A 16,268-nucleotide genomic window follows, 5' to 3' on the forward strand; every position below is an offset into this window, starting at 1 on the left:
TCATCATTGGCGCTCCTGGAGCGCCTGCTCCGGGCCCCGTGCCTGCAGGGGGCCCCCGTCGCGTTCAGGACATCCCTGTGTCCCGAAAAAAAATTTCAGGACACAAGGATGCCCCGGTTACTGCTCTGCAGCCCCGCGTTAACTTTAAAAACGTAGGGGCCGCCAGGAGGTAGCGTACGCAGGGACGTCACTGACATCCCGTGCATGCGCCCATAGAAGTGCAGAGCGGAGCAGCGAATAGGACGCGCGCACATGGTAAGTCACCAGCAGCACGTCATCTTCAGTGTTCCGACCTCCTCTCCGGTCCCGGACCTACTGCTATGGCCCATAGGCCATAGCAGTAGATTGTGACCCCGGACCGTAGGAGCGGTGGTCGGAACACTGAAGTGGGGCAGTAAACAGGCATACAGCCTCCAGCCATACACTGTATATGGCTGAAGGCTGTATGTCTGTGGGGGGACTGTACTGCACCTAATGTGGGGGAACTATACTGCACCTAATGGGGGAAACTATACTGCACCTAATGTGGGGAACTATATGGCACCTAATGTGAGGAACTATACTGCAAACCTAATGTGGGGGAACTATACTGCACCTAATGTGGGTTAACTATACTGCACCTAATATGGGGGAAATATACTGCACCTAATGTGGAGAACTGTACTGCACCTAATGTGGGGGAACTATACTGCACCTAATGTGGGGAACTGTACTGCACCTAATGTGGGGGAACTATACTGCACCTAATGTGGGGAAACTGTACAACACACCTAATGTGGGGGAACTATACTGCACCTAATGTGGGGAACTATACTGCACCTAATGTGGGGAACTATACTGCACCTAATGTGGGGGAACTATACTGCACCTAATGTGGGGAACTATACTGCACCTAATGTGGGGAACTATATGGCACCTAATGTGGGGAACTATATGGCACCTAATGTGGGGAACTATACTGCACCTAATGTGGGGGAACTATACTGCACCTAATGTGGGGAACTATATGGCACCTAATGTGGGGAACTATATGGCACCTAATGTGGGGAACTATACTGCACCTAATGTGGGGGAACTGTACAACACACCTAATGTGGGGAACTGTACTGCACCTAATGTGGGGGAACTGTACTGCACCTAATGTGGGGGAACTGTACAACACACCTAATGTGGGGAACTGTACTGCACCTAATGTAGGGGAACTGTACTGCACCTAATGTGGGGGAACTATACTGCACCTAATGTGAGGGAACTATACTGCACCTAATGTGAGGGAACTGTACAACACACCTAATGTGGGGAACTGTACTGCACCTAATGTGGGGGAACTATACTGCACCTAATGTGAGGGAACTGTACAACACACCTAATGTGGGGAACTGTACTGCACCTAATGTGGGGGGAACTGTCGGGCGGGGGGCTCCATCATAATGAAGTGCTCCGTCGTCCAGGCAGCCTTAATCTAGACCTGGCGGGGGGTCCAGCCACTAGGGGCAGAGTACCCCTTTAGGGTACGTTCACACATACAGGATCCTGCGCAGATTTGATGCGCAGGATTTGTAACTGCCGATTAGAAGCTGTGCTAAGTCATTTAGTTTACATTGAAATCTGCGGCAGAAAATCCTGCGCATGAAATCTGCTTTCGTGTGAACGTAACCTTAAGGGGTTATATAACTGTCTTTTCATCAGAACAACTCTAGACATTGAGTTGATTTCTTCTGAAACTTGTTATCACTTTCTTAAAGCCTCGGGCCTATGACACAGAAGTAATTATGGGCACAGTAGATTTAAGAACAGAAAATAAAACACAGAACCTGCTATACCATATTAAAGGATTCACAGGTCTTTCCACCTCGGCTTGTCTCAGCTTGATAGAGTGTGCATACATAATTGCTATGTTACTGCGCTTGTAATTTATTTTGTTACACACGTTTAACTCCTGTGCCAAAAAAGTAGGTGTACAACCCGACAGTCCTGATCACACCTCTTATCATAATCAGCAGACGCCCAGGTAACAACCACCACCTATGTAATAGATGTCGCTTGTTCTAATAACCATAAGCCTACAATATATTTATGTATGATCCTTATATGCCCATGCTTCAATTGTTCTTTGTTGGCATTCCAGGGGAAATGAACACTTGGTGGCGCAGTCACTGCAGATTATGGCAGATCACTAAGGCTAGGTTCAGACTACGGAATCTCCGGGAAGAAAATTTCCGCCCGGAGATTCCGAGTTCCGCCTGCGCCGACTGAATTAGTCGGCGCTAGGACCATGCGGACACTGCAGTCTCCTATAGACTGCTATGTGTTGCGATAGGATTTCCGCCTGAAGAAAGAGCAACCCCTTTCTTCAGGCGAAAATTTTGTAGCGGATTTTTCATCCCGATTTTCCGCTTCACAAATTCCGAAGTGGGAATTTGTGAACGGAAAACCATTCACTACATTATGCATTATAGTAAACGGAATTTCTGCCGGAAATTTCAAAGCGAAAATTCCGGCAGAAATTCCGTAGTCTGTACCTAGCCTAAGGGTCCCGGCAGTGGGATTCTCTAGGATTAGGTTTATTAGTAGGGAATCTTACTGAGAAAAAAGATTTTTCTCGTATAAGACGCACTTTTTCTTCCTCAAAACTGGGGGGGGGGGGGAAGTCGGTGAGTCTTATACGGCAAATACCTGTCCTATCGCGGCGGTCCCTGCGGCCATCAACGGTCGGGACCCGCGGCTAATACAGGACATCACCGATCGCGGTGATGCCCTGTATTAACCCTTCAGACGCGGCGATCAAAGCTGACCGCCGCATCTGAAGCGAAAATAACACTAACCTGGCTGCTCAGTCGGGCTGTTCGGAACCGCCGCGGTGAAATCGCGGCGTCCCGAACAGCTTACAGGACACCGGGAGGGACCTTACGTGCCTCCTCGGTGTCTGCTCCGTGCCGGGATCCCCTGCATGGCCGGCGCTCTCCTTTGTCGTCATCACGTCGTCGCGCATGTGCGTCGGCGTGCATAGCGACGTGATGGCGGCGACAGAGAGCGAGAATACCCGGCAGCAGAGACGTTCCGGAGCGACGGGGACGCGGCAACAGCGATGGAGGGTGACATCCAGGGCAGCGGTGATGGTCCGGAGCGGCGGGGACACGTGAGTATTACCTCCTATACCAGTGGTCCTCAACCTGCGGACTTCCAGATGTTGCAAAACTACAACTCCCAGCATGCCGTTGGCTGTCTGGGCATGCTGGGAGTTGTAGTTTTGCAACATCTGAAGGTCCGCAGATTGAAGATCACTGTCCTATACTTCACATTGTATTTGGTTCAGAATCTTTATTTTCTAGATTTTTATCCTATAAAATTAGATGCGTCTTATATGCCGGAGCGTCTTAAATGACGAAAAATACGGTACCAAAAGTGTACAATTCCTTTAACCCTTCATACTAAGAAATACTAACTATAATATTTGGAGACCGAAGTATTTACTGTACAATAGTTGGCACAAAATCTGACATCTATTCAACATACTTTAAAATCAACAGCAAACTTGGATTTCCTATCTTCTCCTGTTTTCATTGTTGATGCCTTAAAGGGGTACTCCGCCCCTGGCATCTTATCCCCTATCCAAAGGATAGGGGATAAGATGTTAGATCGCCGCGGTCCCGCTGCTGGGGACCCCGGGGATCGCTGCTGCTGCACCCCGCCATCGTTACTGCACAGAGCGAGTTCGCTCTGCACGTAATGACGGGCGATACAGGGGCCGGAGCAGCGTGACGTCATGGCTCCGCCCATCATGACATCCCGGCCCGTCCCCTTAATGCAAGTCTATGACAGGGGGCGTGACGACTGCCACGCCCCCTTCCCATAGACTTGTATTGACGGGGGCGGGCCATGACGTCACGAGGGGCGGAGCCGTGACGTAACGATGCTCCGGCCCCTGTATTGCCCGTCATTACGTGCAGAGCGATCTCGCTCTGCGCAGTAATCATAGGGGGGTGCTGCAGCAGCGGGACCCCGGCGATCTGACATCTTATCCCCTATCATTTGGATAGGGGATAAGATGTTTAGGGGCGGAGTACCCCTTTAAAATGATTTTGTATACAGTGGCGCTAACTGCAAATATACATCTAAGCCAACTTATGGATAATTTTTTAGAAATTGGGATTTCTGGAGGAAAAAGGTTAAATGTAATCCATCTAATACTTTATGTTGACTACTGGGATTCCAGTGATCTTGAGAATATAGGTCTCTTGTCTATACAGAAGGGTACTGCTTTTTTAAAAACAACATTCCAGGGATAAGTTGATTATTTGGGCCACAACCTTGGCCTGTGACCAGATTGGGGCTACAACCCTTAGCCAGATGCTTTAGCCCAGTTTTTCTGTTGGGTAGTACGGTAGCTACCATGTAAGACAGAAAAAATATTATTAATATTTAGCTTTTATTTATTTTATTTATCATTTATTTAAAGGGGTATTCCAGGAAAAAACTTTTTTTTATATATCAACTGGCTCCAGAAAATTAAACAGATTTGTAAATTACTTCTATTAAAAAATCTTAATCTTTTCAGTACTTATGAGCTTCTGAAGTTAAGTTTGTTCTTTTCTGTCTAAGTGCTCTCTGATGACACCTGTCTCGGAAAATGCCCAGTTTAGAAGCAAATCCCCATAGCAAACCTATTCTAAACTGGGCGGTTCCCGAGACACGTGTCATCAGAGAGGATTTAGACAGAAAAGAACAACCTTAAAGGAGTAGTCCAGTGGTGACCCAGTGGTGAACAACTTATCCCCTATCCTAAGGATAGGGGATAAGTTTGAGATCGCGGGGGTCCGACTGCTGGGGCCCCCTGCGATCTCCTGTACGGAGCCCCGACAGCCCGTGGGAAAGGGGCGTGTCAACCTCCGCACGAAGCGGCGGCCGACACGCCCCCTCAATACAACTCTATGGCAGAGCCGAAGCGCTGCCTTTGGCAGTCTCCGGCTCTGCCATAGAGATGTATTGAGGGGGCGTGTCGGACGCCGCTTCGTGCGGTGGTCGACACCCGCTATCTGGCCGGAGAGCCGAGGCCCCGTACAGAGAGATCGCAGGGGGCCCCAGCGGTCGGACCCCCAGCGATCTCAAACTTATCCCCTATCCTTAGGATAGGGGATAAGTTTTTCACCACTGGACTACTCCTTTAACTTCAGCAGCTCATAAGTACTGAAAGGATTAAGATTTTTTAATAGTAATTTACAAATCAGTTTAACTTTCTGGAGCCAGTTGATATATATATAAAAAAAAGTTTTTTCCTGGAATACCCCTTTGCTGGTTAATATCTAGATTTACTAATTCAGTAATTCACTAGCCCCGCTATGTACCTTTTTCATTTCACTTTGGCCCTACATATGCTATGCGACCATGTCAAGATATACTTTTTCAAAACATGATATGAAGACTCATTTAACCAATAAAAGGGAAAAGATCTTAATTGACTTCTAGTGAAAGAGAAAAATTGTCCAACAACATACCATAGCTGTTGACGAAATGCTCAATGCTCGTCTAAAATTTTTGTGGACTCCACCATAAATGTTTGGCTAGGCCAAACATGCATATTCCTTTCATTGTAAAGAGTGGAATAAAGTTGTTAATAAACAATACATTTATACAGTGGGCTAAGCCTAAAGATTGTAGCAGGACCCACCAGCCATCTAATTCGTAGGGATTCTGTCCAGCTCTCTCTCTCGATAGAAGATATTGGAGTAGAGGAGGATCAAGCAAGTTGGGTTTCAATACATCCCATATTGTTGTTCACAGGGTAAATAAGAGTTGTCGGGCAACAGCTTATTCCCCTCTCTCTAGTCAAATTCCATCCACACTCAATATGCCTCCAAATATATGGGGTGGTTGGGAAAAATAGCTGTCGGCAAAGTGAGCATCTGAAGTACAGTGACCCCCTGACCTGCGATGGCCCCCACATACGATCATTTCAACATACGATGACCTCTCAGAGGCAGCATTAACATACGATGCTTTTGTATGTCGGGGCCATCGCATAAAAGGCTATCCGGCAGCGCAGATTGCTTCAGCGGCCACCGGATAGCCATTTACGGTGCCCCGTGTGGTCCGCTGACGATCACTTACCTGTCCTCGTGGCTCCGGCGCGTCTTCTTCGGGATCCCCTGCATCGTCGGCGCTCTCCATCGTCATCATCACGTCGCTGCGCACGCCGTCCCGTCATCCAATAGGAGCGGCGTGCGTAGCGACGTGATGGCCGCGACGGAGAGCGAAGATGCCGAGGAAGCAGAGGCCTTGCCGGAGCGTCGGGGACACCCCGGGGACGCGGCGACAGCGATGAAAGGCGACATCCAGGGCAGCGGTGACGAGCGGTGACGGTCCGGAGCGGCGGGGACACGTGAGTACACCCTTTAATACCAGTGGTGTTCAACCTGCGGACCTCCAGATGTTGCAAAACTACAACTCCCAGCATGCCCGGACAGCCGTTGGCTGTCCGGGCATGCTGGGTGTTGTAGTTTTGCAACATCTGGAGGTCCCCAGGTTGTAGACCAGTGTCCTATACTTTACATTGCACGGATTCCTCAACATACGATGGTTTCAACAAACGAAGGTCCATTTGGAACGGATTACCATCGTATGTTGAGGGACCACTGTATACAGCCAGATAAAGACGTCTCTGGCTATAGCTTATGGTATCTGGCATGGAAACAAAGATTCAGATAATTGGTTGATCCTACCTAAATCAGCCTGATCCTTCACTCCCCAACATCGTCTATCAGGGTAGAGTTAGGCGGTCCCCAGGTACTTTAAACAGTTGTCTAGTCCCTATAAATCTGCACCTTTAGGCAACGTTTGATTTAGGTGTATGGGGACATTTGCTTATGGCTTTTAGCTTATTGCTATCCAGGGATATGCACACATTGGCCCTGATTTACTAAGAGTGTTGTGTAGGTTTCTTTGTGGGTTTTAATTCCCTACAATTTTTTTTCCACGGTATTTACTAAGGTTTCCCTACATTTTCCACTTTCCTTACATTTTACATTTTTTACACATGCTCCGATCTGTAGGGTTTTCCTCAGCTCAAATCCACTAAATTTTCTGTGGAAACCTTAGTAAATATGTTGGGTTTCTGTGAAAATGTCGGGAGCACGCCTCTTTTTGGTGACCACGCCTCATTTCCCCAACGGTCACGCCCCTTTTGCAGGTTTTCTTAGTAAAATGGAGAGTTAGTCGGGTTTTTTCGATTCCGGCGCACATTTTGGCACAGACAGAATTTCTGGTGCAATGCGCCAGAATCTGGCGCACAACCCAACAAAAACATGTCAGGTTTGCAATAGTAAATGAGGGCCATTGTGGGCTTGCTGCCCCTTTGATGCCTACTCCTTCAGGCATCATGGCGCTGCGCAGGAGGCATCATCACATAGCTGCCACCAGGGATGCTTTAACAATAATGCAAAAGGTTCCCTTAGGACACAGATAAAGGTTCCCTTAGGACACAGATAAGGTAAAACTCTAGTGGAGCAAAGAACCATCAGTTCCTCACTTATCCTTACAGGTATCCAGATCATTCTGATGCCACTCAGTACCTTTAAGAAAAACTAAAATGTTAACGCGTGTAGCAGACATGCCACATGCTGGGCACGTCTGCTCGAAGCTTTGGTCACAATACATACATTGCCTGCTAGAGAAGGAGACAGAGAAGATCACTAGGGGGAAGAGAACACAACATCATCAAGCCGGCACATGATGGCACTCTGTATGTTAGAGGAGGGGATTTATACATGTATATTGCCCCTGCATGGGGGGAGGGTTATATCTGTATATTGGCCATGAATGTGGGGCAAGGTTTACATATGTAGATTGGCCCTGCATGGAGGGAAGGGAGTTTAAATATGTATATTGACCCTGAATGTGGGGAAATGTTCTTTGTTTCATTTGAGCCTGTGCACCCTAAAATGTCTGTACATGTCCCTGTAGCAGATGAGCAGCACACTGGGCACGTCTGCTGAAAGCCTGGGTAACATTCTACACACTCCCAGGAGAGGAGCTGGTGGAAAATCGAGGGCAGAAGACACAGCATCATTAAGCCTGCACATTATAAGAGGAGGGTGTTTTTATATTTATATTGGCCCTACTTGGGGGATAGAGAGGTGCTATTTGTTTCACCTGAGCCTCTGCCCCCCAAATGTCTGTGCATGTCCCTGTGCATGTCCCTGTAGCAGATGAGCGGCACGTTGGGCACGTCTGCTTAAAGCCTGGGTAACGTTCAACACACTGCTAGAAGAGGAGCTGGTGAAGATCAAGGGCAGAAGACACAGCATCATCAAGCCTGCACATCATGAGGGGAGGGTGTTTTTATATTTATATTGGCCCTGAATGGGGGGGGGGGGGGTAGAGAGAGGTTCTTTGTTTCACTTGAGCCCCTGCCCCCCAAAATGCCAGTGCACGTCCCTGTTCCTATAAGAAGGACATGGTCGTTAGGAAGTTTATCTTTACTCTAATTTGTCATGGTTTCCAACAACCGATTAAAACACATTATCAAAACACCAGATGCATAATATATGTTAACTACATCATTCACATAGTAAAAGGCTGCTTCCCATCAGATCTCTACCATGTTATTATACAGATTCATATTATTATGCAATAACCAAGGGAGTTATGTGAGAAAAGAATAACGCTATATCTAATTCAATGGACAACACCCTAGTTTCTTGCATAAAGAAGGGTATAAAAGTGGCAGGGTGGTGCCAGGACAGCCACAAGTCACAAGATGAGGACTCTGGGGTACCTGCTGCTCTTCTCCCTGGTTGTTGCACTAATATCACCGGCATCGGGATATTACAGAAGACCAAGTAAGAAATAAGACCAGACAAACAGCTTTATACATCTGTCTGTAACGTATCATTCATAGCAAATACTTAGCTGCCTATTTGTAACAGATCCAGCTTGATACTGTATATGTGCCTCACTATGTGCAGTGTATATCATATATATATATATATATATATATATATATATATATATATATATATATAGGCTTATGGGACTGTAAAATATCATATGTTATATCTGAAAAATCTTCCGCATTGCAGATCATTCCTGATAACAAGAAACGCAACCCTTTTGCGTAACTTAAAATGTCATACTGCTTTGTTTACTACATCATGCATATTGTATATTGAACTGGATAGAAAAATGGCAACAAAAATTTTTTTAGCTGGTTGCGTCCAAGCTGCATAGTTTAAATAGGAAGATAACAGCATAGTCTTTTTTAAGGGTCTGTCTTTTTTTGTTTTGTTTTTACAAAAACAGTGTCAGACTTGCCCATACAGAATGCTGTACCAATTGTTAGGCTGAGCTAAAGTACTAGACAAAGGCCATGGATAAGCAGTTTCTAAAATATAAATATATATACATATATATATATATATATATATATATATATATATATGTACAAAATTATTGAAAAAAGTAGAACAAATGGAATAAATCAAAAGAAATATATATATATATATATATATATATATATATATATACACACACATTTTATTTTCTATAATTTTTTTAACTTTTTTTGTATTCTGTGTGTATATATATATATATATATATATATATATGCACAATATACTTTTGAAAGGTAAATAAAAAATTATAATAAAATGTGTGTGTATATATATATATATATATATATATATATATATATAAATCCAAAAATAAGCAGCACATCAAGAAAGATGAAGGTCTGTAGGCAGGGTGCAAGCATGCTGGAGCCATGGTCCTCTGGTTCCTTAGTAATAGTAGTAGTAATATGCAGCACACCAAAATGTAATGCAAAGTGCTTTATTCCATGTAGTACAAAAGCGACGTTTCGCCGGCCTCACGCCGGCCAGCACTTGAGAATGCTGGCGTGAGGCCGGCGAAACGTTGCTTTTGTACTACATGGAATAAAGCACTTTGCATTACATTTCGGTGTGCTGCATATTACTACTATATATATATATATATATATATATATATATATATATATATACCGTATATTCTGATTGCCCACCCTATTTGGAGTTGGGAAGGGTCTGGGGCACTTGGCATCTGCCTCATAAGGAATTTTGCCCTGCCTCTGGATCACAGTAGGGTTATAGATTCAACCTTGTGAACCATGTAACTATTTCCTGTACTTGGAAGATCTCTTGAAGATTTTCGATCATGTGCCTCTTTCCATTTTCCATGATTCCCTATAGAGCCAATCAGTGAGCTAGAGGAAATAGTTCCATAATATTTTTAGGAATGGTTACACCTAAAGAGTGTCCCTCAAATATCCACCATTTTGAAGAAAATCAAACTTGAAGTTCCGATCCATTCAACCCCAGAGTTGGCCGCCCGAAGTTGATGTCAGGCTCAGCTTTTCTGGTGGCAACGAACAAGAGATGAGATGATGTTATTGACATGTTGACATGATATCATTGCTTTGGGAGGAGATCATGGGGGGCCCATGGCCCCCCATGATCTGCTTCCAAAGCAATGATATCATGTCAATAACATCATCTCATCTCTTGACCGTTTCCATCCACTTGCTGCCAAAAGAGTTGATCTTTCAGAAGTTATATGCTACAAAGTTGGCCATGTTTCGTTGCGGGAATTTGTTCTTGGTGGGAAACTACACCAAGATATACCACTATACCAATCCATGGGATATAACACTAGGATCTTTCTGTTGCAGGATGTCCGCGACAACCCGTTGCTCGTTGCCAGGTGATGAAGCAATGCCAGAGAGATTCCGATTGCTCATCCGGTCAGAGTTGTTGTAGTAGTGGATGTGGTCTACGATGCCTTAGCGGTAAGTGCTCACTCCCCTTGTATATATCTTTTGCATTTTCTTATTTTTGTTGCATCATGTTCATAGTTTAAGAGTATCAGGGTAAGAAAATAAGTTATGAAAACAGTTCTTCAGGTTTGTTTTCTATCTCTGTAAAACTGCCGATAAAACTGCTAACAATGTGTAATGGATCCTCAAAATGTAAGAACATTTTTAATTTTTTAAAATTTTTTAAAGATTAAAGAAATATTAAAGTGGTACTGAGGTGGAAAAAAATTTTTTTCTAATCAACTGGTGCCAGATTTGTAAATTACTCCAACATAAAAATCTTAACCCTTCCAGTACTTATGAGCTGCTGCATGCTCCACAGGAAGTTCTTTTCTTTTTAAATTTCCTTTCTGTCTGACCACAGTGCTCTCTGCTGACACCTCTGTCCATGTCAGGAACTGTCTAGAGTAGGAGCAAATCCCCATAGCAAACCTATCATGCTCTGGACAGTTTCTGACATGGACAGATGTGTCAGCAGAGAGCACTGTGGTAAGACAGAAAATACATTTAAAAAGAAAAGAACTTCCCGTGGAGTATATAGCAGCTGATAAGTACTGGAAGGGTTAAGATTATTATATAGAAGTAATTTACAAATCTGTTTAACTTTCTGGCACCAGTTGATTTAAAAAAAAAATTCCACCAGAGTACCCCTTTAGAGGGGTCATTTAAAATTAAGAAAACAAACCTGTTTCTTCAAAAAACAGTGCCACACCTGTCCTGAGGTTGTGTGTGGTATTACAGCTGTCATAAGTTTTTATTGTTTGGGTCGGAGAGTTCAGACCCCAATCGATAATGAGAACAAGCAGGGAGAGAGGCATGAGGCCTTTTGCTTCTTTCCCTGACCTGTGTCTCTGTGGCCTTCACAGCCCAACAGACTTCCATTATGAGTTTGTCTAGGTCATGTGACTCACAGACGCACTTTTCCCAGCTCGTTTTTTCCCGGTCAAGATGTCAAAACTCAGACTACGGCCAATTAAATCTGTAGATCTGTCTCTATTATATATTTAAATGGGCACTGTCAGATCCAAAAACGCTTTATATGTTGTCCCTGATGAAAATTAAAGTTCTTTTGTAATATGGTTGCTAAAAAAAATTGAGAAATTTTAGAATATTTATTAAAGCAAACAGCTCCTGAAAATCCCACCACTAGGGGTCCCCAACCTACTGGGACACTAGCCAGTCCTGCAGTAGCATCAGGCTTGTCCATGAGTCATGGACAAGAGATGACTCATGGACAAGGCTGCATGAGCAGACACACCAATCACATGCTACCTCCCACCACCACAAGGAGGGACACGCCCGCTTACCCCAAGAGGATTTCAAACACTGTGAGCTAATGAAAAGAGGGATTTTTATAATAAGTATAGGTGATAGAGGCATAAAAATTAGATGTACATGACAGTGCCCATTCAATCATAAAACTAAACGCATTTCAAAATTAGAAAATATTCACATTACACATGAATCCATGGATAGCATTGAGCTGTTCCTCCAGTAATTCTTGTGTCATAATGGCATTGGTTTCCATACAGTACTATGCACAGTTTTAGAGTTGGGGGAATTTTCAGTTTTAAAACTTTAAGGCCATTTTGAAAAATTCTATTTAAGGTAAGTTGTTTTTTTTTTATTTATTTTTTTATCCTATCCCTATTTTGTTTAGATAAAATTAATTCTCGTAAGACACGGGCATTTTGGAAAAGTGCACTAATTTTATAAGGCATTTTGTAAAAATAGCAATTTCTTAATGTTCTATACCACTCTTTAAAAAAAAAAAGAAGACAAAATGTGATTTTATAATATTTCATAAAAATTTAAACCTGATCAAAACAAATAAAACATTAATTCATTTCATTATCAACATTTTATTGTTTTTACCTAAGTTTGTGCCCAATAATATATTTATTATAGATAATTGTATAAAATACAGACAGGAATTCATGTTAGACAATTATATTTTATAGACTTAACAGCGTTAACGAAACATAAACGAAAATTAAATTGTTTAAACTTTTTTTTTCTTTTTTTTCCACAAGGGATTGGGGATTTCTTCTCGGGTCTATTTTCATGTTTTGGTAGCGGATGTGGAGGTGGAGGTGGATGTGGAGGAGGCAGTTGTGGCGGAGGTGGCGGAGGATGCGGAGGTGGCCGATGCGGCGGAGGTGGCGGAGGATGCGGAGGAGGCGGATGTGGAGGAGGATGTTCAGGAGGCGGATGTGGATTGTTCGGGAAAAAATAGAAGTTTCTTTATAACAATTTGAAAAGTACATGCAATGTCTAGGAGTTTGAAATGTTATTGCTCAAAATATGTTTTTTTTTGTCTACCATGAAAGACGGTTTTCACCAAGGGCCAGCACTTATCTACTCATCTAGATCATTTGTGTTATTGTAATTTCCTCTGAATGTTGTAAATTGCAAGAAATTGAATTCTCCCAAAAACTATTTGCAAGCAATATCATTATATGAGAATAAAAAATTGAATTTTTTTAATTAAAAAAATAAATAAAAAGCTGTTCTATAGTTATTTTCTGTAGTCATCTGTAGAAATAAACTTGTTGACATGCTCAGAAAAAAAAAACGTTTATCTTCTTTAATAAAAAAAATTTTAATAAGTCAACTGGATGCTATAACTACAAAGACAATCATACACTGAAACCAGCAAAATCTCAAAATCGCCCACTAGTGTATCTGTGCTCAGATTGAATTTAATGACCCAAACATAGTCATCTAGTGAGCACGTTTGGGTTATTTTCCGAGCGTATACAAGTTTTGACTTGGACTGAAAAGTGAAAATTTGTATATGTCCGAAAAGGCCTATATTCGGGTCGCTGAACTAAATTGGGCCCATATTAATTGGGGCACAGATACACCAATAGCCGACTTTGAGATTTTGCCAACGTATCCATGCCTCCGAGTCACAAGTCATGATGGAACGCGGCCTAGCTAGTAACTAAAAAAATCTACATCCCTTCTCACTCTGGGTTAAGGAATCCAGTAGGCGGTCCTAATCAGTGATTCACAGCCTTTGTATATGACTTCACATACAGAAATATCAGTCAGTCACTGCATAGGACCATCTACTGGACTCTAAAACATAGTGAGTGAGTAGGAATTTAGATGAATATAGTTATACTGAAACACATTGAAAATCTCACCACTAGGGACGGTAATCAGTTCTGCAGCAGCAGCAGCAGCTTGTCCATGAGTCATGGACAAGAGAGGACTCATGGACAAGGCTGCATGAGCAGACACACCAATCACCTCCCACCACCACAAGGGAGGGACACACCCCCTTCTACCACACACCAATCACCTCCCACCACCACAATGGAGGGACACGCCCCCTTCCCCATAGAGGATTTCTAACACTGTGAGCTAATGAAAAGAGAGAGTTGTATAAAAAATATAGGTGAAAGAGGCATAAACATTAGCTGTACATGGTCAGGATAAAGTGCTGAGTAACGTATTATTTTTTTGATCTGGGATCTGACAGGTACGCTTTAACTTACATAGCTATACACATCTAAATCCAGCCAGAAACCAAAGTAAACACTACATTTTCTTCACAATTGAAAATCTAGAAGTCAAGAAACAAGCAGAGCTTCTCGTAGGACAGTATGTTTGAAATGCTGAAATCGTGAAGCACACGTAAATAAAGTGACGTGCTCACTGGTAGACACAACAGCTATATTGCCTGTGCTGTGTACAAGCCGAGTCAGTCAGCGCAGCAGCTCCCTATGGTTTTAGGTCCGGTCAGGAAACCTCATATGGGTCAAAACTGAGCTGACCGGAGTCACCGTTTGACTCCGGTCGGCTCATTAAAGTAAATGGAGTAATGGGCTGACGAGGCTGGGGTACGGGAGTACCCGGTTTGCCCCTCCCCCAGCCGGATCCAGTGCTCGAATGTACAAAACGAGATGTGAATGCAGCCTTAGCCTTGTTCACACTGAAAAAGGGACATGCGTCCCGAAACACACATGTTTGTTTTAGGTATTTCTAATAAGCCTGGAAGTTTTCCCCTTACCTGAACCACATGTTGTTGTATTTTGGGAGCAGCTATACCAGCTGACCCAACATTTTTAACCTCCACCCAAGTGGAAAATCCTTCAAGACTTTTTTTTCTTCTTCATGGGAACCCCTTTAGACAGCTTTTTCATCCATACACCTTTATTTGGAATGTAGGCTAGACCTGAAAGTTTCTTATTACTTGATTAAAATGTGTTTCCTTTAGTTAAAATAGCAGCAGACCCCATACATTAACGAAACAGAGAGCCAGTACATCTGTGTGCATATAGATGTGTGTACAGACACAGGGGATCCGCCCTGTCAGAACAGTCCAACTTGAGGAAAAGGATCCAACATGCTCATCTTCAAATGGTATCCTCGTTATCTGTTGTAAATGTATAAGCAAGCCACATACAGACAGAGCGCTTGTCGCGTTTCAACCTATGCTGTATGAATCATAAGGCTTATGATTGCTTATGATTAAGACCGCATAGATCGAAACATGTCAAGAGTTCATGCTTATACATTTAAGGCCAATAAAGAGGATTGCTTGAGTAGATTCGTACACCGCTCACCACCTCTCGGAATGGCTGCACCACCTGTGCACGGACGTGCCGGTCCCGCCCTCGGCCAAATACTGGTATAGCACTCGGGATGCAGTTAAAAGTCTACGATTAAGCACGAAAGTGCGAAACATGTCTGACGTTTTACTCTGTTGTGACCATTGTCTGAAGATTTCTAATAACGAAAAGTTACTTTTGACTGCATCCCGAGTGCAGGACAATCTTTCCCTTTTCTAATAAAGAGGATTGATATGTTATCCCACTATCTTTGCACCATTTTCTTTCTAACTTACAGATAATAGGAGGAGAGGCAGATGAAAGGGGTTAATTATGACTGTAGGATCGTACTAATGGTCTACATAAATGCTCCTGATGCTAAATTCTGGGACAGGAAGACCCAGCATTTGTTGCTCCTTGACTATGTGCCATATCTTTCCGTAAAGAATGGTGGCATGGGCTTCTAGTGGTTTACTCCTCAATATAGTGACTCAAGAGGAACTGTCCAGGCTCAGACTCTAGGGCCCAGATTTATCAGAGAACGTCTATGGTAGAGCTATTTTCCCACGTTTATTTGGGGGGTGGGCTTGACTAGCGTGCATCTTATTTATCAAGAAGGTGCAGCAGGATGATGAATTTTGCGCAGCTCTGCTGTGGTGGGAAAAGCTCTACCACATACACTTCTTCTAGACGCTTGTGAGGGAGGGAAGTAGACACTTTCCCGGGTCCTGAATTTGGCAGGTTAGGTGTTTTTACTTACTTTCACACAGCTGACAGCATGTGTAGAGAAAGAAAAAAATGGGAAGGGGAGAGACAAAAGAGAGAGCGGACTTGTGCCGTTACTCCGGTGGAGGCAATGC

At 43.5% G+C, this 16,268-nt stretch overlaps 1 protein-coding gene across 7 annotated transcripts in view; it reads left to right on the plus strand.

The window, feature by feature from the left end:
- LOC130295589 (keratin-associated protein 5-3-like) overlaps nt 1-16,268 on the plus strand; it is a 75,258-nt gene that overhangs the window by 32,458 nt on the left and 26,532 nt on the right. For 6 of the 7 annotated variants that reach the window (XM_056546440.1, XM_056546439.1, XM_056546443.1 and 3 more), the window contains exon 2: nt 10,703-10,819. The exons of the other annotated variant lie outside the window; for it this stretch is intronic. The gene's annotated coding sequence lies outside the window, so the exon portion shown is untranslated. The remainder of the gene's footprint in view (nt 1-10,702; nt 10,820-16,268) is intronic. 7 annotated transcript variants of the gene reach the window in all.

This window comes from Hyla sarda, chromosome 11 (assembly GCF_029499605.1).
Source record: "Hyla sarda isolate aHylSar1 chromosome 11, aHylSar1.hap1, whole genome shotgun sequence".
NCBI classification, from domain to species: Eukaryota; Metazoa; Chordata; class Amphibia; order Anura; family Hylidae; genus Hyla; species Hyla sarda.